Source organism: Pristiophorus japonicus, chromosome 8 (assembly GCF_044704955.1).
Source record: "Pristiophorus japonicus isolate sPriJap1 chromosome 8, sPriJap1.hap1, whole genome shotgun sequence".
Classification (NCBI taxonomy): Eukaryota; Metazoa; Chordata; class Chondrichthyes; family Pristiophoridae; genus Pristiophorus; species Pristiophorus japonicus.
The window spans coordinates 166,598,873-166,621,224 of NC_091984.1; the positions used below are offsets into that span (position 1 = coordinate 166,598,873).

General features: G+C 49.5%; 1 pseudogene; it reads right to left on the minus strand.

Moving 5' to 3' along the window:
* Nucleotides 1–2,163: 2,163 nt before the first annotated feature.
* Nucleotides 2,164–2,314, minus strand: LOC139269855 (U1 spliceosomal RNA; annotated as a pseudogene).
* Nucleotides 2,315–22,352: the final 20,038 nt, after the last annotated feature.

Consider the following 22,352-nt stretch of genomic DNA (forward strand, 5'->3'; position numbering starts at 1 on the left):
ACACACTGCTACTATTCAAAGGCCGAATGGAAAAAGACATGAACCTGGCACAGCCTCACATCCCGAGTGGGGAAAGGTGTGACGGTATATTATGGGATGCCTCTATGGTGCACAGCAGCACAGGGAGCTGTGGGCATGGTGTTAGAAGCCATAATTCACACCTCACTAACCCACTGCAATTTTTTGAGGAGACACGCTGAGCTGGTCAGTGAGGATAATCCAGTGGATGCTCGACTTTCAAAAGGCATTTGTCAAATTGTCTCATTTGATGAAGTTTAAGGTTTATGGGGCAGATGACAGATTTTCTGGATAGATTGAGACTTGACGTAATGAGAGAAGATGATGATTAATGAAAATTGCTCTCCCACGGGATAAAGTAACCAGTGGTGTGAAACGATTAAAAACCTTTCATTTCTACAACACTTTTCACGATCTCAGATGTCGCAAAGCTCATTACAGCCAACAAAATATTTTTGAAGTGTAGTCACTGTTGTAAGCTAGGAAAGGGGGCAGCCAATTTGCGCACAGCAAGCCCTCACAAACAGCAATGTGATAATGACCAGATAATCTGTTTTAGTGATGTAGATTTGAGGGATAAATATTGGACAGGACAACAGGGAGAACTCCTTGAATAATGCCATGGGATCTTTCACATTTACCTGAGAGAGCAGTCTGTTTAATGTCTCATCCAGAAGATGGCACCTCCGACAGTGCAGCACTCCCTCAGCACTGCACTGGAGTGTCAGCCTGGATTTTGTACTCAAGTCTCTGGAGTGGGACTTGAACCCACAACCTTCTGACACAGAGGCGAGAGTGCCACCCACTGATCAAAAGCCTTCTCCGGCTTCTGTTCTGGGAGCTCTGCTGTTCACAATATTTTGTGAATGAAATAGAACAAGGTATCTGTGGTAATATTCCCGAATTTTCTGCTGACACAAACTGTGTGTCAAGGTAAAGAGTGGAAAGGAGAGACTGGGGAGACTAAAACCAGGGGTCACAGTCTCAGAATAAGGGGTCGGCCATTTAGGACTGAGATGAGGAGAAACTTCTTCACTCAGAGGGTGGTGAATCTTTGGAATTCCCTACCCCGGATTTGTGGAGGCTCAGTCTTTGTATATATTCAAGGCTGAGATCGATAGATTTTTGGACACTAAAGGAATCAAGGGATAAGGGGATAGTGCGGGAAAATGGAGTTGTATGGTGGAGCAGGCTCGAAGGGCCGTATGGCCTTCTCCTGATGCTATTTATTATGTTCTTAGAGATAAAATATGAAATGTTTCTACTATAAAATAGGCCAATGGAACACAACAAAGGAATACTATTTTAGTTAGCCAGTCAAAATAATGAGGCCTAGTGAGCCTGATCTCACCAGGACACATGCCTCCCCTTACACTGCTGACACAACTAGCACCCCAGGGAAGGACAGCTGACCCAAACTGGTTTCAACAAAAGAAAACTGACAAAAAAACCTAAGATAATAAAAATGAAATAAAAACAATAATAGGAGAAATCGAACCACAAACACCATGTGATGTTCACCAGCATCCAGTGAGCAGGTAGAGGCTGCCTGTGACAGAACAAGAGAAGTTAGTCTGACTGGACCAATCCATGTTGTGCCCAATCACAATTTCGATGGGCCAAGGAGAGTCTGGGATTAGGCACAGTCCCCAACATGGAATGGTCCAACATCGATGGGCCAGTTTACCTGTAGGACCAGACAAACCCAGAAAATGAGATATTTCACTTGGACACTAAGGTTGTAGACACTATGGGATACTAGTGCAAAATTCGCAAGCCTTGAGCAAGATTAGAGATTAGAGCAAATGTTCTTTTCCCCACAGGATAATGGAGATGTGGGATAAAGTCGCAGGGAAGGTGGGGGCCAGTGCTACTGGCTGTGACCTCCTCGCACATTTGATATGCAGCCAAGTAACACCTTTAAAAAGTCAGGTGGATTGACTGTTAGAAAGGGAAATTCAGGTGTGACAGAGACATGCATTATTGTCTTTATTTCAGATTTTTATTAACTAGTTAACTTTAAATTGGAGGTCCACTCTCTTTGTTGTGTTTCAAAATTAAGTCTGGAAACAGGCTGCTTGTGGGAACCAGACAAGGTTCATTCATCTGGAATCTGGATATGAGGGGGTTTCTTTTTTTGGTTTTCAGGGGAGAGCGCGAACGCAGTCCCCCACTGCCACAAATTTTGCAGTCGAATATCCCACATTTGGAGACATTGCAGGAGTCAGCACACCCCAAGCCTCAGCCTGGTAGCACCCCCTGGGTGATCAGGGTCACTCCCCTGCCAGGTAAGTATGGGTGAACACAGGTGCTAAGTGAGTGCTGTGCTAATAAGACCGTCTGTTTGAAAGTCTGGTTTAAGCGCACAATTGAGGGGCTAATTGGTGATTGCCATGATTTAAACCTGCCTAGAAACTCTTTTGGAGTTTACCTGTAAAACATAAACATTAATCGGTGCCACCCGACCTGGATGACACACCAGACATTTACAAGACCCCTTTTTTTTTCTTTTCTTTTTTGTGTTTTTTTTTGTGTTTTTCTTTTTTTTTGTTTTTTTTTGGGCACTAAAATCACATTTTTTCATCCAGTGCCCCCTATAAAAGGGGAGGGGGACACTAAAAGCACCGGCAATTAAAACAAATTAAACTTTAAAACGTAAAATCAAATTAAAATTTGGTTGCCGGGCGTGACGATGCACTCCAGTCCCTCCGGTGCCCACCTCTCGCGGAAGGCCGCGAGCGTACCGGTGGACACCGCATGCTCCATCTCCAAGGACATAAACCTGCCTGGAGGCATTAAACTGGAGGTTTGTATATTTAGCACTCAAGCGCTGATTAGAAGCAATTTTCCTTGAGTGGTATATGTAGCCTCCACACACCCACTGCCACTGAAGGTGTGGAGTGCACTGGCTGACACACGGAATGTTTCAGGGGCTCAGGGGCGGGGCTCAGGGGCTCGGGGAGAGGGCGAGGGCGAGGGAGAGGGAGAGGGAGAGGGCGCACAGGTTCTCGAACATGGCACTGGAGGTCCTGATGGAGGAGGTTCAGAGGAAGAGGGATGTCCTGTACCTGCAGGGGGGACAGAGGCCTTAAAGGCAAATAATGCAGCAGATGTGGGAGGAGATCGCTGAGGAGGTCACAGACCGGAGCCCTACCCCAGATTATGGCTCTATTGCCGCAAGAAATGTAACGACTTGACATGAGTGGTCAAGGTAAGAGCCTATCGCACAAACACACTAGTTAATAACTGCATCCACCACCAGCATCACAACCTCAACAAACTGCATCCACCACCTAACTATACACTGACATTCACACAACCCAATTGCATTGTTCACAGGCACTACTCACACCTCCGACACATCACATAACTATTCAACCATACAAGGCATCACAAACAAACACACACACATAAACATACCTGCCAATACACTCATTCACAATCACCGCTCTTTCTCTTCCACAACAAGGTAGCACATACAGGCACCAGCAGGACCTGACCGGGAGGGGAAACACAACTGCATGAGATTACTCCCCTTGATCCCCAGTGCTGGCCATGATCAGGAGGGTAGTGGCAGACATCATGGCCACAGGCAGAGCAGGGGTCATATCACCTACAGGTATGTGGCCATTCCAGCTTCCTTACAGATCCACAACTATTCCTGCTCCCTAATTCTCCAAACCTATCCTCACTCCCAAGCTCCATTTGGTCTCATCACACACATCCTCCTATAGTGGCTACACGCGCTGGACCCTAATCCTTCTAGCTTTATTATTGTAGGCTCCCAGGACCATGATTCCCCTCGCCAAACCCCCGGAGGCAATGGAAGAGTCACCTCGCTCCACGGAGGAGGAGGAGGAGGAGGAGGAGGGCACTGCAACAATCGCTGCCACTGTCGCAGACACCATGTGTGACCTATAGGCTCGGATAGAACAGGGATCCTCACCGTGGGATGTGCCGGCACCAGTGGGCAGCAGCCACGCCGGGTGGAAGGGGCACCACAGCTGCCTGAAAGTTCACGGGTCGTGGCTAAGGAGTTGGAGGAGCCCGTGGCTTCACCTTGAGCCTGGATCCCAGCCTGTCTTGTCTAGAGAGACTGGCCAATTCCAGCCAGCGACCCCGGGGAGCCTGACGGCATGTGACCGAGGTCGCAGTTTCTACCGCAGTCATGGCATCTTCCATGGAATGGCAAAGTGCTACAATGGAAGCTCTGGCTCTGGGATCATAGAAACATAGATGTCGAGGAAATTTTAGCTTGAATTAACTCAGCGGAGACTTTCAGAGCCGTGCTTCGAGAGAAAGTTTATTTCTAACGAGATATCTCGGAGAGCCCGCTTAGTCCACACTAAGGCAGAACTCTGACTTTTACAGGAAAACCCGCGCTATATTTATACAGTAAAAAGAGGAGTTTTATCTTCAAATTCCACACATTAACATTAATCATATTACTCCGAGAATACAAAGGTCATCCCGGAAGGCACACATTATTGTTCTTGCATAGTTTCTCCCTGTCTGTGTCAATAATCAGTTTTAGGAGACTCATGCAAGGAACAGATAATCAGTTTTTGTTTTCTTAAGACAAAGAAGTTTGGGTGTTTTCTCTAGCTCCATTATTTCTACAATATCAGCAAGAAGTGATTTTAACCCTTCCCTTTACCATACTACATCGATCGTTTTCTTCCACAACTCCCTCCTTGTTGATCTTTATAACCGATCAACACAGTTTCTTTTTCTTTATTGAAAAGGGGGTTCATATCCTTCGGGGTAGGGTCGCATCTTGAGGCATTCTTCTTCGTCATATTCATCTCATTTTTCTTCTATGCGGCTTAACCTTCCTTTCACAAACATACTTTTCCCTTCTACTTGGGATACTAGGCCCATTACCTGGTTAATTAGCCTTTTTACTTTTATCCACATCCCACACATGATTATTAGTAATATAAGCATAACCACACCTACGATTACTATGGGGTGTATAGCAAGCTTCAGTACTGCTGAAACTTTGGGGGACCATCCGGAAAACACATCCCACCAGTGGTGTACTGTCAGGGAGGTGACTGCATTCGCGATTCTTACTAGTTGTCCCTTCTTGTAACTCATTTCTATTTTGAACTGGTGGATGTCTCTGCCCCTTTTGGACAGAGCCTCCTCTATTTGTTTGTCATTTTTTATCAAATTGTGCAATTGGGTCAAATTAATTACAGGGGGTAAAGGATCAATTTTGTGCACAGACAGATATTTTACTACATTCTGCCACTGCCCAAAAGTATAAGTTCTTCTTTCTTCTGGATCATACAGGGTGTAGACTTCTCTCACACATGTATTAATGGGGGGTTTATACAGAATTCCGTCCAGGTAGACAGGTCTATTTCCCATCAGGCAGACCTCATTCGGTGTCATTGGTTGGTTTTAGTTCCCATCTACATATTCCAGTGGGGTGCTGTAGAGAGCATGGTTCGTGTATGGCAGTCTGATAGGGACACACCATTCCGAACGGCCACCGAGCACATCCCCTGTCGTGATGTGTTAGATTCTTTTCATCGACCCAGTCTCCTTTAAATTCTGGGTACCAGAAGTTTCGTCCGAACAACTGGGGTATTACTTGGAACTGACACCATATTTCTCCTTTTGTCTTATTTACTATTTCCATAGTGATGTTACATCCTTTTAAATCGCAACCAGTATATTTTTCTTGGGGTTTAATAGTTAAATTTAGAAGTTTATCTTTCTGATTGATTTCCAGTAATCTCTCCCATGTGTTAGCATGGAAGGATAGTACTTTCCTTTCTAGCTCGGCTCTCAGTAACTGTCTGATCATCTCCCTGAACATGCAATGGGTGTACTTATTTACTTCCTTTTGTTTCTTCTTTAGGTTTTCTATTTCCTTCTCTATCTTTTCATTCTGCCCCAGGTCATTTCGTCTGTGATATAACCTGATACCTGCAATTGCTGTAATCCTTCATCCCAGGCATTTCTTATTTTTATGCCTTTCTCCACTAGTCCTCTGACGACCTGGATTTTGTTTTGTAGGGTCTCGATATCCATGGAGTTCAATGCTCCCATCCCAGCTCCTACTCCACCTAACAAAGTCCCCAACACATCCCGTCTCCTTCTCCGGGGCCTTTTCAGAGAGACTTCAACACTTGTTATATTGCAGCCATCCTCTTTCTTCGGGGGATATTTAATTTGTATTGTTAAACTAACTACCCCCGGGGACCTTACCACTGGGATACAGGTGGTCAATATTCGTTTCAAATGTCCCGGATCTCGGAGGGAATGTTTAATTTTATTATGGGTCCATTGTTTAATATAAGTTACTCCATTTAGTATTTTCGTGAGGTTCATACATTTTACCCATTCTCTGTTTCCTATTTCAAAGTAGCAATCTTCTTCTGGTCCACAGAATGTGCCATTGGTTTCTTGGTCCTCACCTTGGTCCTTGCTTGTTAGGCAGGTCATATGTACCTTCCAGTTTAGGGTTATGTTGAATCCCTCCTCACTGTTTATTTTCACTTCTCCTGTTCGTGGATCTATCCCCACTCCACAAGCTTTGCACATTACTGTGAAGTTCCCTATTTTACAATTTTTTCCTTCCGGGCACACAAAGTTATCTTGCCGTTCTGACCTATCACTTCTTTCCCACTCCATATCTCCCTTCCATTCTTTTCCTTCTTCCTGTCTGACCCTTCCTACTGCTAAAATGATCAGAATGCCCAATGTCCGCTTACAGCTTTTCCAAGAGTCCCGCCTCATCTTCCCTTTTTTCTCTGTTTCTATAACACTCCTGTATTAATTCGTTAAAATAACAGCACGCAAGCACGAGGGTAACAGTGATCCAAATAATAAAGGCCCAAATTGGCATACAAGCAAGTTCTGACATTCGGCCTGAACTCTGGGTGTCTTATTTTAGGTTCAATGTACCCTTGCGAAGGGTCACAAAAGAGGGGTCAGTACAGTTCTTTGGTGAGGAAGATGGCCGTCTTCTCGGGTAGGTAACCGTAGCACATCCTAGTTCTATGTCTCTTCTTTTGGTTGTGATCCGTTGAGGAAGTAATATTTACAATGGGTGGCGTGCACCCAGTTTGGATGCTTTTCCAATTTCAATGCGGTTCTCGTCGTGAGAATTATCTGATACGGTCCTTTCCACCTAGGAGAAAAAGATTCTTTGTTTAATGTTTTCACTAACACTTGGTCTCCTGGCTTGAATGGGTGCATATTTCCTTCCGACAGGGGCACCTGTGTCTGCTTTATCTGGTCATGCAGACTTCTTGCTATTTCACACATGGCCTGAGCATACTTTAGTGATTTTTCATCATTCCAAATTAATGCTACCTTTTCCGCTACCAGTGGTGGTTTTACTCCGGTAGGCATTGGCCTTCCCAATAAGGCTTCATGCGGTGTCAAACCAGTGTTTCGGTTTTTCTGGTTTCTTAATGTATATAGTACCAACGGTAGGGCGTCTGGCCATTTTAATCCTGTCTCCTGACATACCTTGGTAAGGGTAGATTTTATTATCCCATTTACTCTCTCTACTATTCCTGAAGACTGAGGTTGATATGGTATATGTAACTTCCACTGGAAACCTAGTGCTTCTGCAAGATTTTGCACTATTTTTCCTGTGAAGTGTGTTCCCCTGTCACTGTTGATTCCCATAGGTATCCCATATCTTGGTACTATTTCTTTAAATAGAATCTTTACTACTGTTCGGGCATCGTCTCTCCTAGTGGCGTACACTTCTACCCACCTTGTGAACATGTCTACTATGACTAATAGGTACTTAAAACCTGATACTGGAGGCATGTGGACAAAATCAATTTGCAAACTTTCAAAGGACATACTTGGCTGGGGTAGATGATCATATTCAGCAGGTGTTTTACCTCTGTTATTTTGTTGACAAATTTGGCATGTTCTAGCAACTTTTTCAATTACCACTGTTATTCCTGGTGCATACCACTGTGCATTAATAGCATGTATCATCCCTCCTTTACCCATGTGAGCCTGACCGTGTGCTAGGCGAGACAGGGGCAAGAATAGAGACCTAGGGCAAACAGTTCGCCCATCAGGGTGATACCAAATGTCATTTTTTAGAAAGCAACCCTGGTTTTCCCAAGTCCTTCTTTCTTGCATAGTAACTTGTTGTTGGGCTGTTTTAAGTAGTTGGACGTCAAGCGTCTGTGGAAGGGAGACTGAGACTGCTTGAAGGCAGTCTGTCTGTGCCGAAGCGGCCTGTTTGGCTGCCTCGTCAGCCCTCCTATTTCCCACTGACACTTCATCCTCACCGGTTGTGTGAGCTGCACATTTGATAACGGCTACCTTACTTGGCAAATGAATGGCGTCTAATAGATTAAGCACCAGTTGAGAGTGCTTAATATGCTTTCCACCAGAGGTGATAAAGCCTCTGTTTTTCCACAGTTGTCCAAAATCATGGACCACACCGAATGCATATCTAGAATCAGTATAGATATTAGCAGTTTGATTCTTTTGCTATTATACAAGCTCTGGTGAGGGCAAATAATTCAGCAGCCTGAGCCGAGGTTCCGGGAGGCAGGGCAAATGCTTCAACAGTTTCATGGGGGTTTACAATAGCATAGTCTGCCAAAAGCAAATCATCCGACGGTCTGTACGATGACCCATCCGTATAGAGAATGAGATCAGGATTGTCCATGGGCTCTGTGAGCAAATCTGGTCTCGACAAGGTGGCTATTTCCACTGTTAACAGACAGTCGTGCTGGTCTGGATCCTCTATTTCTCTGGTGGGAACAAAAGTGGCGGGGTTTACTATCGGCGCGTGTTGAAAGGTGTAGTTAGAGTGTGATAGCAGCAGTACTTCATAACCTGTTCTTCTAGATGCTGTGAAATGCTGGGTGGTGGCGGAGTTCAATAGTAATAGCACTGCATGAGCTGTAACGACAGTACACGGATAGTCCAAAACAATAGGTACTGACTTCTCCACCATGACCGCAGAAGCGGCTACAGCACGTAGACATGCTGGCATTCCCCTCACTACTGGAGGAAGTAAAACCGAATAATAGGCCACTGGTCTATTTCCCCCACCATGTTCTTGGGTTAATACTGCCATTGCAAATCCTTCTTTCTCATTCACATAGAATAGTTCGGAAGTCCCAATGCCGGAGCGTTAGTGATAGCTTTCTTTAACTGCTCAAACACCTCCTCCCTCTCTGGGGTCCACTCTACCTTGGGTGGGGCATCATTTAGGGCAGCTGATCTTAGGACCGCATCCCATTCTCGATAATCAGGGATCCACTGTCTGCAGTACCCCACCATCCCCAAAAAAGACAAAATATCCTTTTTTGTCTTTGGTATGGGGATACTCTGAATAGTCTGAATTCTTTCGGGTCCTAGCTGCCTCTGCCCTTGGGATATGTGGAAACCCAAGTACTGGACTTGAGTCTGGCAAAATTGTAGCTTTTGTAATGATACTCGGTGCCCTCTTTCACATAGGCGTTGTAATAATTTCAGGGAATCTTGCATGCATCTGTATCCGTGGCTGGAAGCCACAAGCAAATCGTCCGCATATTGTAACAGTACAGACTGGTCTGATAATAAACAGTCTTCTAGGTCTCTTTTTACTGCTGCTGCATATACTGCGGGGCTTTCGGTGTATCCTTGGGGCAACCTGGTCCATGTGTACTACTGTTTCTTGTAGGTGAAAGCAAACAGATACTGACTCTCTTGATTTACTGGGATGGAGAAAAAGGCTGAACACAGATCTACCACAGTAAAGACAGTTGCTGTTGGTGGGATAGCAGATAGCACAATGTTGGTGTCCGGTACCACAGGGGTGATAGGGACTACTATCTTATTAATAGCTCTCAGATCTTGCACAAATCTCCACTCATACGGCCTATTAACCTTTGTTATGGGCAGTATCGGAGTGTTACACGGGCTCTGTGTCTTTTCTAGAATTCCTTGTTCTAACAATGCAGAAATGACTGGCTCTATCCCATTTTCTGCCTCTGAAGGCAGTCTGTACTGCTTAATGCTTGGTAACATGGCGTTCTTTATCAGTTGTACCCGGTGGGGTGCTGCAGAATGTACCTTCCCAACATGATTCTTATATTTTGCCCAAAGTTCAGAAGACACTTGATTCAATGCCATTGGCAGCTTAGGGCTTGGTTGTCCAGGGGGTTGCTGTTTTTTAAAGGTGGAGGCATAACTTTTACCTTTCCACTGGAGAATCCCCCTGGTGTGGGCGATGAATTCTATCTGAACATTCTGTAATTCTATTACTGCCCAAGGTCGATAGCTTGTTGCTGCTTCTCCTTTTCTATTTCTACAATCATCGGACCCAACTTTGGGTTTCGCCGGCGGTTTTACAGCCAATGTCAGATGGGGTGTCGAGTTCTCTTCTTTAAACCGCTTCTGCTGTAAGGGTGTCAAATCCATGGCTACCCCTAATCCTTCTGGTCCGAAATAAATGCGGGGTGTAGCTTCTATTATCTCTTCTTTATCTAGAAAGGGCTGTATTAAGCACTGGTAAGTTTCAGCTTTTTGTCGAGTGTACCAGGCTGTTCAGTGAAGCTGAACTGCCTCAAAGCTTGTTAAGATGATATACATCAGTTCGTCCGCATTAGAGTCAAATTTAGCTTTTAAGTTTTTTTACAATATCCTGTATCGGGGGGAATAGAAGTTGCCACTCAATTGCCAACAATAGAGGGCAGCCTTTTCTTTGTTATCTTCCCCCTCCTCCCTTTTAATCCCATCAAAGAACTGATGGATTTTATTTGGAGGGAGCTCCATGAACATCCCTTCCTTTGTGAAATATATTGTGGCTCCTAGTTTGCACAAAGTCTGTCTTCCTAATAAAGGGAGAGGGGCTGTTTTAGAGACTATCAAAGTCTCATTATCTACTTGTTGTCCTTCAATTGTCAATTTAGTAGGTTCGGACAAAAATTCTTTCAGGGGGATACCGGCCACCCCCATGCTCAAGACGGTAGTGTTGCTTACAGGTAATCCCACAGAGGGTGGTACAGAAGACATAGTAGCACCGGTATCCACCAGAAACTTTACATAAGTGTTTCCCACTTTTATTACTGCCAAAGGATTCTCTTCTATGTCTGTAGATAAGCGGAGGGTTGCCGCCTGTACCACTACACCTCCGGGGCATCCCTATGCTGATTGGTGCGGGTTGGGGTTAGAAAAGGAACATTGAGGGGCCAGTGGAGGTGTAGGTTCGGGGAAATTCCCCTGTAACCCTCCAAACTGTTTAGGTGGGCACCTACAATCTCGAGCCCAGTGCCCCTTCCTTCCGCAATTTCTACACTCATCTTGCGAGCGATCTCGCTGAGACCACTGTCCTCTTCCTCCTCCCCTCCTTCCCCCAAACCCTCCTCTATTCTGTGCTTGTCCTCTTCCTTTCTGCTGATAGTATTGTCCTGCTGTTTTGGCTTTGTTATCTTTGTAGGTAAATAGTCCCTCCCTGTCCATGTTTGCCAGTACTGTAATTGTTTCCTTCCAGTTTTTTCCTTGCCAGTCCAAGACCTTAATCTTGTATGTTCTGGCATGCTGTGGTAACATACAATTCAACAAGGTCTGCACTGCTAAAAGTTCGTTTTGATCCAAGGGTATTCCTGCATGCTTGTCCCAGCTATTTTTCCACCTGCCTGCGAAATCTATCATTGATTCTTCCGCTTTCTGCAGACAGCGGGTGACTTCCCCAATGTCCCCATGTTTTTTAGCTCCCTGCAGAATTGCATTTTTTCCCCTATGTTGCAGCCAGTGAGTTAATGACTCATTGCCGTTGTCCAGCAAGGTATCATCAACTCTCCAATCCCCCCTTTCTCCTGGCGGGATAGAGAACATATCTTTTACTCCCTGCCAGGAGGATCCGTAGGCTGCTTGTAATAATAATTTAATATCCCCCGGTAGCGGATTGTAAATCGTACATGTCTGCTCAAGCCAGTTGTGAAATGCTATAGGTTTCTTTACCGGGTTTGGGGCGGCAGAGATCATATCTCTGGCCTCTCCCGGGGACCAGGGTTTTAAAACCGCTGTGGTTCCTATCATTACCCTGGGATTTTGGAGGAGGAGGGTAGAGTCGGCTTCTGCCTGGGCTGGGGTTGTTTGCGACCTTAGTCGAGAACTCATCCCAGATCTCTGATTGACTTCCCCTCCCTCTGCTGCTTCAGCCCCTGCTCCTAATACCTCCGGGTTTCCTCCATCGGCTCCTCCATTAGGTGGTGGGGCCGGGAGGACAGCTAGTTCTCTCTGGGCTTGATCTCTATGGGCAATAACCATTTCTATAATTTCCTGCCAGCTATTTCGCTTTGGGGGTTCTATACGAGGATAAAGTCCCACGGTGGGTGCTGAGGGGATAGGGAGGTTTGGAGGGCTATAAGAGGGAGATTTTTCATTTTCCCCCTTTTCTTTTCCTCCTGATTTATTCTCCGAATTTCTATTTTTCGGAGGCTGATGTCTCTTGGCAACCTCAATCCATTTATTAAAACAATTTTCCATGTAATCCTTGTCCCAAGTAGGGTCTCCCCCTCCTTCCTTGGTTGTTTTTCTCCATTCCTCAATTAAAGATAGTTTAAAACTTCCTCCATATGGCCAATCCCCATCAGACCAACCGTACAAATCGCTACTAAACGTTACCGCGTATCGGTCATCTCCTGTTTCTTTAATTACAGTGTCCGCCGGCGAGCCGGGCGGCACAATTGGATTTCCTACCTTCTCTCGTTGCTTTACTACCTTACAGATTCTCTTCGGTTTTAGAATGTAATTTCATTCCTTTGGTCAAGGGGTCGTCTTTCTTTCCTTTTCTAGGAGCTGGGCGCGAGCGCCCTGCATGATTAGAGCTGTTTCCCATTCTTCCGGGTGCGATGTCTCGCGATTTTTCTGAAATGAGAATTAAGGACACTCCTACAAAATATACAGTAATATTTTACAAAGCGCTCACCGGTGTTCTCTTTTCCGCTCAGCTCGGGGTCTCCTTATTGCTTTCTTGTTATTTTAGCCATTTTGTGGTAGCTACCTTAAATGCCTCACCCTTCAAGGGATCTTGGTGGCTCGTCCCCCTTTTAGCTAGGACGGCCTTGGTACCTTCCCCCTTTCAGCTAGGAAGGTCCTTAAAATTCCTCTTTTCTCTTTTCAAAGTTAAATTTGGTTCTTTTGGATCTCGTTTTTAGAGATCCTGCCTGACTACGCCAGAATCTGTCGAGGAAATTTTAGCTTAAATTAACTCAGCGGAGACTTTCAGAGCCGTGCTTCGAGAGAAAGTTTATTTCTAACGAGATATCTCGGAGAGCCCGCTTAGTCCACACTAAGGCAGAACTCTGACTTTTACAGGAAAACCCACCATACTACATACTACATAGATCGTTTTCTTCCACAATAGAAAATAGGTGCAGGAGTAGGCCTATCGGCCCTTCGAGCCTGCACCACCATTCAATATTATCATGGCTGATCATGCAACTTCAGTACCCCATTCCTGCTTTCTCTCCATACCCCTTGATCCCTTTAGCTGTAAGAGCCACATCTAACTCCCTTTTGAATATATCTAACGAACTGGCCTCAACAACTTTCTGTGGTAGAGAATTCCACAGCTTCACAATTCTGAGTGAAGAAGTTTCTTCTCATCCTAAATGGCTTACCCCTTATCCTTAGACTGTGATCCCTGGTTCTGGACTTCCCCCAACATTGGGAACATTCTTCCTGCATCTAATCTGTCCAATCCTGTCAGAACTTTATATGTTTCTATGAGATCCCCTCTCATTCTTCTAAATTCCAGTGAATATAAACCTAGTCGATCCAGTCTTTCTTCATGTCAGTCCTGCCAACCCTGGAATCAGTCTGGTGAACCTTCGCTGCACTCCCTCAATAGCAAGAATGTAATTCCTCAGATTAGGAGACCAAAACTGCATACAATATTCAAGGTGTAGCCTCACCAAGGCCCTGTACAACTGCAGTAAGACGTCCCTGCTCCTATTCTCAAATCCTCTCTCTATGAAGACCAACATGCCATTTGCCGCCTTCACCGCCTGCTGTACCTGCATGCCAACTTTCAATGACTGATGTACCATGACACCCAGGTCTCGTTGCACCTCCCCTTTTCCTAATCTTTCACCATTCAAATAATAATCTGCCTCCCTGTTTTTGCCACCAAAGTGGATAACCTCACATTTATCTACATTATACTGCATCTGCCATGTATTTGCCCACTCACCTAACCTGTCCAGTCACCCTGCAGCTTCTTAGCATCCTCCTCACAGCTCACAGCGCCACCCAGCTTAATGTCATCTGCAAACTTGGAGATATTACATTCAATTCCTTCGTCCAAATCATTAATGTGTATTGTAAATAGCTGGGGGCCCAGTACTGAACCTTGTGGTACCCCACTAGTCACTGCCTGCCATTCTGAAAAGGACCCATTTATTCCTACTCTTTGCTTCCTGTCTGCCAACCAGTTCTCTATCCACGTCAATACATTACCCCCAATACCATGTGCTTTAATTTTGAACACTAATTTCTTGTGTGGTACCTTGTCAAAAGCCTCTTGAAAGTCTAAATACACCACATCCACTGGTTCTCCCTTGTTCACTCTGCTAGTTACATCCTCAAAAATTCTAGAAGATTTGTCAAGCATGATTTCCCTTTCATAAATCCATGCTGACTTGGACCGATCCTGTCGCTTATTTCCAAATGCGCTGCTATTACATCTTTAATAATTGATTCCAACATTCTCCCCACTACTGATATCAGGCTGACCGGTCTATAATTACCCGTTTTCGCTCTCCCTCCTTTTTTAAAAAGTGGGGTTACATTAGCTACCCTCCAATCCATAGGAACTGATCCAGCGTCTATAGAATGCTGGAAAATGACCACCAATGCATCTACTATTTCTAGGGCCACTTCCTTAAGTACTCTGGGATGCAGACTATCAGGCCCTGGGGATCCTCAGTTGTACGGGACTTGCAGAGTGTCTCAGCTGCCCAGAGATCTGTCCTCCAGCAGATCACTGACTAGACGACCCGAGGCAGTGGCGTGGGAATCATGGAGCAGGAACCTGCTGAGCTTTCTCCAGATGGCGGCATTCCTGCTCCCTCCCCCGCCACGCTACCACTGCAGTTGCCTGACAGGCTGAGATGGCGCAGTGTGACGTAGGGCCATCACGGCCCACAGTCTCTCGAGGGTGTCCCAGGAGAACATCCGATCTCCCCTCTTCAGATTCTCAGCAGCCATCCACCTCACGTGCTGCTGCCACTCGGGATGCACCGCAGAAGCACCAGAGTAGGCAAGGGCACGTATAGAATAGCCACTAAGGGTGAGCACCAGGGTGAATAGTTTCACTTTAGTGCTGTTGGTTGTCTCATGTCTCAATGTTTTTGTTCTGGATAAAGAGCGATTTATGGTCAATGGGCAGTGGTGGAATCAGTGGTCTTTTTTATTGAGTTCTTCACAGGGAAGGCGTTGAAAGGATTGGGTGCAGATGGCAGACTTCCTGGTGGATCCTCAGGCCTGGAAGGTAAGGCACGTGGCAACAGTGCTCTGAAGTCTGATGGAGGAGGATGTCTCTCAAAAGCAGCGTAGGATCCGTTCCTCCCCTCAACGGTAAAAATTGGACTATTACAGACAGAAACACAGAACTGCATTACAGCCCGCAACAAGAGCGGGGCAGAAAAGGGTTAATTCAAACCATCAGGCATCATGAGACAATGATATCTGCCATCGATCTAAATCAACACAGACAATGCCAAGCTGGCGTCGTGCGCTAAAGGCGGGCTAAGCCGGCGCTGCAGCTCAACATCCCATCTGGGCCAACTCAGAGACTCTTTAGCACCTAAAGTATCCGGGGAAAATAGCCCCCAAAGATTTTGATCTAGGTACAAATTAAATTGTACCATAATAGGCCACTAGCTGGTGCTCAAGACCTGGATAATATGCGATTAATTCTTCAGTAGCATTAAATCCAATAGTCCCTACGTAAATTATAGAATGTTACAGCACAGAAACGGGTCCTTCAGCCCATCAACTCTATAACAATGGTTTTTCATCATCCTGTGAGCCATCTGATCTAATCCCACTCTCCTCCTTGGACCCCGATACCTTCTACATAACATATCTGTTTGTGTCTCCTGCAAGAGGTAGCACTCCCAACATTTGAGCATTGAGATGCACAAGGTTGTACTTTGGGTGAGTCTGATGGTCTTTTTGTATGTATCAGCAAGGGCAGACATCGACGACAAGGTTCAACACCGCCTCCAGTGCGCCAGTGCAGCCTTCGGCCGCCTGAGGAAGACAGTGTTCGAAGATCAGGCCCTCAAATCTGCCACCAAGCTCATGGTCTACAGGGTAGTAGTAATACCCACCCTCCTGTATGGCTCAGACGTGGATCATATACAGTAGAACCTCAAATCGCTGGAGAAATACCACCAATGATGTCTTCGCAAGATCCTACAAATCTCCTGGGAGGACAGATGCACCAATGTTAGTGTTCTCGATCAGGCCAATATCCCCAGAATCAAAGCACTGACCACACTCGACCAGCTCCGTTGGGCGGGACACATTGTCCGCATGACTCCCAAAGCAAGCGCTCTACTTGGAACTCCTACACATCAAGCGAGCCCCAGGTGGACAGAGGAAACTTTTCAAGGACACCCTCAAAGCTTCCTTGATAAAGTTGCAACATCCCCACCGACACCTGGGAGTCCCTGGCCCAAGACCGCCCTAAGTGGAGGAAGTGCATCCAGGAAGGCGCTGAGCACCTCGAGTCTTGTCGCCGAGAGCATGCAGAAAACAAACGCAGGCAGCAGAAGGAGTGTCCGGCAAACCAGACTCCCCACCCACCCTTTCCTCCAACCACTGTGACAGAGACTGTAATTCCCACATTGGACTGTCCAGTCACCTTTTGGAGTGGAAGCAAGTCTTCCTCTATTTCGAGGGACTGCCTATGATGATGATGCATGAGGGGCGTCCTAGGAACACTGGGTCAGGTCCGGGGATCTGGAGGCACTGGGGAGAGAGTTCCCAAGGTCTGGGAACATGGGGGTGATCTGAGATTAGGGAATACCAAGAATGCTGTCTCGAATTTTGTGTTTGGTTGGGTGGGGGTGAGTCACGGGATTTAAGTAGTCTCAGGAGGGAGATCGTGAATTCAGCAGAATTTGGGAGAGTTTTTGGAGCACTGGGGGTGGTTGGGATCTGACAGTAATGGGTGGGCCAGGGGCTAACACCCTTGGGGAGGGGCAGACAGCAGAATGTGTGGGTCCCTTTCAAGCCATCAGCCCCCATTTCCTTTGTGTTCCACTTTGTTTAGTGCCACCACTACCATGTCCCCTCTTGTCAGTAGGTTCCTATATTGATGTTCTTGCCTTAAATCATTCCAGCATAAATTTTCTGTATAAAATGAATGCACAGGAGCTCAAAGGTCAATAACCAGAGGGCACAGTTTTAAGGCAATTGGCAAAAGAACTAGAGACTACACGAGGACATTATTTTTACGAGTGGTTAGGGTTAAGGCTTGGAATACGCTGCCTGATAGTGATGGATACAGATTCAATAGTAGCCTTCAATCAGGAATTGGATAGGAGAAAAAGGAAAGGAAAAAAATTGCCAGATATGGGGAAAGAGCCAGGGAGTGGGACTAACTGGATTGCTCTTCGAATGAGCCGGTGCAGACTCGATGGGCCGAATGGCCTCCATCTATGCTGTACTGTTGTATGATTCTATGATTCATGGGCTGTGGATGGACAATTTCCAGATTATACTTCTGGTGTGCACCGGGTGTGAGATTTCCTGGCTTGTACAATCTCCACATATTGCTCAAAGTTCATTGGTTATACAGTTTCTGTATATACGATTCATTCTGTCATGTATTCAACCAGCATTGTAACCCATGTATAATCTGACCTAAGTTGTACACTGTGAGAACAATGACCACTAGGTGGGAGACACTCCTAACCTGGACCTTCAAGTATAAAAGGGTAAGCTCCACCCTCTTCCATCACTTGAGTGCTAAGGAATAAAGGACAGGTCACAGAATGACCTTCTCTCAAGCATGGGCCTCGTGTGCATTTATACTGTATAGTAAGGACGTATCACATTCAGCCTCAGAAATGGTTCAGGACAGATTTTCAATTGAACATATACAACGAAACACAAGGATTGATTGAAAGTCCATTCTCTGTAAATAATATCTGCCTCTAACTTTCAACAGTCTACAATAACATCCATTACTCTTCCCACCACTGTCCCTCACGTGATCCATACTGTCACTGCTCTCACGTATTGCATCTATTCAGTGAGGAGCTGATAACGGAAAAGCACAATTGTAATATATTTATACAAATTCATCACTTGCGCAGACTGGTGGATCAAGTGGATGTTTAGGCAAGTGGATGAAGGGCCGATTAAGCAAACTGCTTTGCCCTGGATTGGCCAGTCATGAGGAATGGTCCCGAGCCCTCAAACATCGACTGACTGATGTCTGTTCACAGATGTCGCCTGAGTATTTTGAGCTCTTTCTGATTTCCAGCATCTGTGCTACATTGCTTTTCATTTAGATGACATAATGCTGGGTGACAAAAGCAGAACCTGCCCCTCACACTTGGGTTGTATCTGTTGAGAGCAGAATGACTGTATAACACTGGGGCGAAGAACTGGTGCCGATAGTTTTGTGGAGACAGGAACAATTTAAGGTTATAAATTAACAATATCACACTGGAAGTGTACAGGGTTGGGAGGATAAGAGCTGGAGCACTGGGCCCTGCAACATCGTGGACCAGCATGACCAGTGAGAGGACACCCCCGCAGGTCAGGAGTATGAGAGCTGGAGCACTGGGCCCTGCAACATCGTGGTCCAGCACGACCAGTGAGAGGACACCCCCGCAGGTCAGGAGTATGAGAGCTGGAGCACTGGGCCCTGCAACATCGTGGGCCAGCACGACCAGTGAGAGGACACCCCCGCAGGTCAGGAGTATGAGAGCTGGAGCGTGGCCACTACAGCTTCCAGCGCGAGTCGTCCCAAGTGTGTGACGACTTCGAGGAGGGCAACTGGGTGACATTATCAAGGCCCAGGCCACCGGTTAGAGCATGGGCAGGAGCATCAGCGGGGCCCAGGCACAGCGGAGGAGCGGGAAGGTCGTGGCGGAGGTGCAGTGAATAAGGGTACAGGGCCCAGAAGAGGCCGGGGCAGCACGGGCCAGCCCACACTGCGATATGTGTGCGCACTAGGTCTGTGCAGCAGAGCAGGCCTCTAGTCATCTTGGTTAACCCTTGCCACTGGACCAAGACCGAGCTCTGTCAAGCCCGTGTGGTGGCTGGTGTGCAACGGCCACCACATGTTAAACAAATGCACGCACAGGCATCTTCCACCCTTCAGGATGTAGTTCAGGACCTGGAATATTAGGCCCTTCATTGAAACACCTGTGAACTCATCCCTTTTGGTGTGGAAGCAAGTCATCCTCGACATGAGGCACCGCCTATGATGATGATGATGATGATGGTGGTCTTGGTTTAAGTATGATACTTGTCTAACGGGTATTGGTGCCAAGATACTAATTAAGCCCATTCTATGTATATCTTCTTCTTCTTAGGCGGTCCCTCGTATCGAGGATGACCTGCTTCCACACCAAAAGGGATAAGTTCACAGATGTTTCAATGAAGGACCTGCCATCCCAGATCCCGAACTACATCTTCCTACAAGGGTGGAAGATGCCTGTGTGTGGATTTTTTTAACGTGTGGTGGCCGTTGTACACCAATCATTACACGGGCTTGTCAGAGCTAGGTCTTGGTCCAGTGGCAAGGATTAACCAGGTCGACTGGAGACCAGCTCTGCTACACGGACCCAGTGCACACACATATCGCAGTGTGGGCTGCCCCGTGCTGCCCCTGGGACCTCGCCTCTTCTGGGCCCCAAACTTTTGCCGTCCCTCCGTCCCGACCTCGCCGCACCTTCGCCCCAACCTCGCCGCTCCTTCGCCCCGACCTCGCACCGACCTCGCTGCACCTTCGCCCTGACCTCGCCCCGACCTCGCCGCACCTTCGCCCTGACCTCGTCCCGACCTCGCCCTGACCTCGCCGCTCCTTCGCCCCAACCTCGCCCCGACCTCGTCGCACCTTCGCCCCGACCTCGTCCCGACCTCGCCGCACCTTCGCCCTGACCTCGCCCCGATCTCGCCGCACCTTCGCCCCGACCTCGTCCCGACCTCGCCGCACCTTCGCCCTGACCTCGCCGCACGTTCGCCCCGACCTCGCCCCGACCTCGCCGCTCCTTTGCCCCGACCTCGCCGCTCCTTCGCCCTGACCTGGCCGCACCTTCGCCCCGACCTCGCCCCGACCTCGCCGCTCCTTCGCCCCGACTTCGCCGCTCCTTCGCCCCGACCTCGCCGCGACCTCGCCGCTCCTTCGCCCCGACCTCGCCCCGACCTCGCCCCGACCTCGCCGCTCCTTCGCCCCAACCTCGCCGCTCCTTCGCCCCGACCTCGCCCCGACCTCGCTGCACCTTCGCCCTGACCTCGCCCCGACCTCGCCGCACCTTCGCCCTGACCTCGTCCCGACCTCGCCGCACCTTCGCCCCGATCTCGCCGCACCTTCGCCCCGACCTCGCCGCTCCTTCGCCCCGACCTCGCGCCGACCTCGCCGCACGTTCGCCCCGACCTCGCCCCGACCTCGCCGCTCCTTCGCCCCGACCTCGCCCCGACCTCGCCGCTCCTTCGCCCCGACCTCGCCCCGACCTCGCCGCTCCTTCGCCCCGACCTCGCCCCGACCTCGCCGCTCCTTCGCCCCGACCTCGCCCCGACCTCGCCGCTCCTTTGCCCCGACCTCGCCGCACCTTCGCCCCGACCTCGCCCCGACCTCGCCGCTCCTTTGCCCCGACCTCGCCGCACCTTCGCCCCGACCTCGCCCCGACCTCGCCGCTCCTTCGCCCCGACTTCGCCGCTCCTTCGCCCCGACCGCGCCGCTCCTTCGCCCCGACCTCGCCGCGACCTCGCCGCTCCTTCGCCCCGACCTCGCCCCGACCTCGCCCCGACCTCGCCGCTCCTTCGCCCCGACCTCGCCCCGACCTTGCCCCGACCTCGCCCCGACCTTCGCCCCGAACTCACGCCGACCTCGCCCCGACCTCGCCCCGACCTCGCCGCACCTTCGCCCCGACCTCGCCCCGACCTCGCCCTGAACTCGCCGCTCCTTCGCACTGACCTCGCCCTGACCTCGCCGCATCTTCGCCCCGACCTCGCCCCGACCTCGCCCTGACCTCGCCGCACCTTCGCCCTGACCTCGCCCTGACCTCGCCGCATCTTCGCCCCGACCTCGCCCCGACCTCGCCGCACCTTCGCCACGACCTCGCCCCGACCTCGCCGCACCTTCGCCCCAACCTCGCCCTGACCACGCCCCGACCTCGTCGCACCTTTGCCCCGACCTCGCCCCGACCTCGCCCCGACCTCGCCCCGACCTCGCCGCACCTTCGCCCCGACCTCGCCCTGACCACGCCCCGACCTCGCCGCACCTTCGCCCCGACCTCTTTGCACCTTCGTCCCGACCTCGCCCCGACCTCGCCGCACCTTCGCCCTGACATCGCCGCTCCTTCGCCCCGACCTCGCCCTGACCTCGCCCTGACCTCGCCCCGACCTCGCCCCGACCTCGCCCCGACCTCGCCCCGACCTCGCCCCGACCTCGCCGCACCTTCGCCCCGACCTCGCCCCGACCTTGCCGCACCTTCGCCCCGACCTCGCCGCACCTTCGCCCCGACCTCGCCCCGACCTCGCCGCACCTTCGCCCTGAACTCACCCCGACCTCGCCGCATCTTCGCCCCGACCTCGCCCCGACCTCGCCGCACCTTCGCCCTGACCTCGCCCTGACCTCGCTCTGACCTCGCCCCGACCACGCCGCACCTTCGCCCCGACCTCGCCCCGACCTCGCCGCACCTTCGCCCCGACCTCGCCCCGACCTCGCCGCACCTTCGCCCCGACCTCGCCCCGACCTCGCCCTGACCTCGCCGCTCCTTCGCCCCGACCTCGCCCCGACCTCGCCGCTCCTTCGCCCCGACCTCGCCCCGACCTCGCCCCGACCTCGTCGCACCTTTGCCCCGACCTCGCACTGACCTCGCCGCACCTTCGCCCCGACCTCGGCCCGACCTCGCCGCACCTTCGCCCCGACCTCTTTGCACCTTCGTCCCGACCTCGCCCCGACCTCGCCGCACCTTCGCCCTGACATCGCCGCTCCTTCGCCCTGACCTCGCCCTGACCTCGCCGCATCTTCGCCCCGACCTCGCCCCGACCTCGACGCACCTTCGCCCCGACCTCGCCCCGACCTCGCCCCGACCTCGTCGCACCTTCGCCCCGACCTCGTCGCACCTTCGCCCCGACCTCGCCGCTCC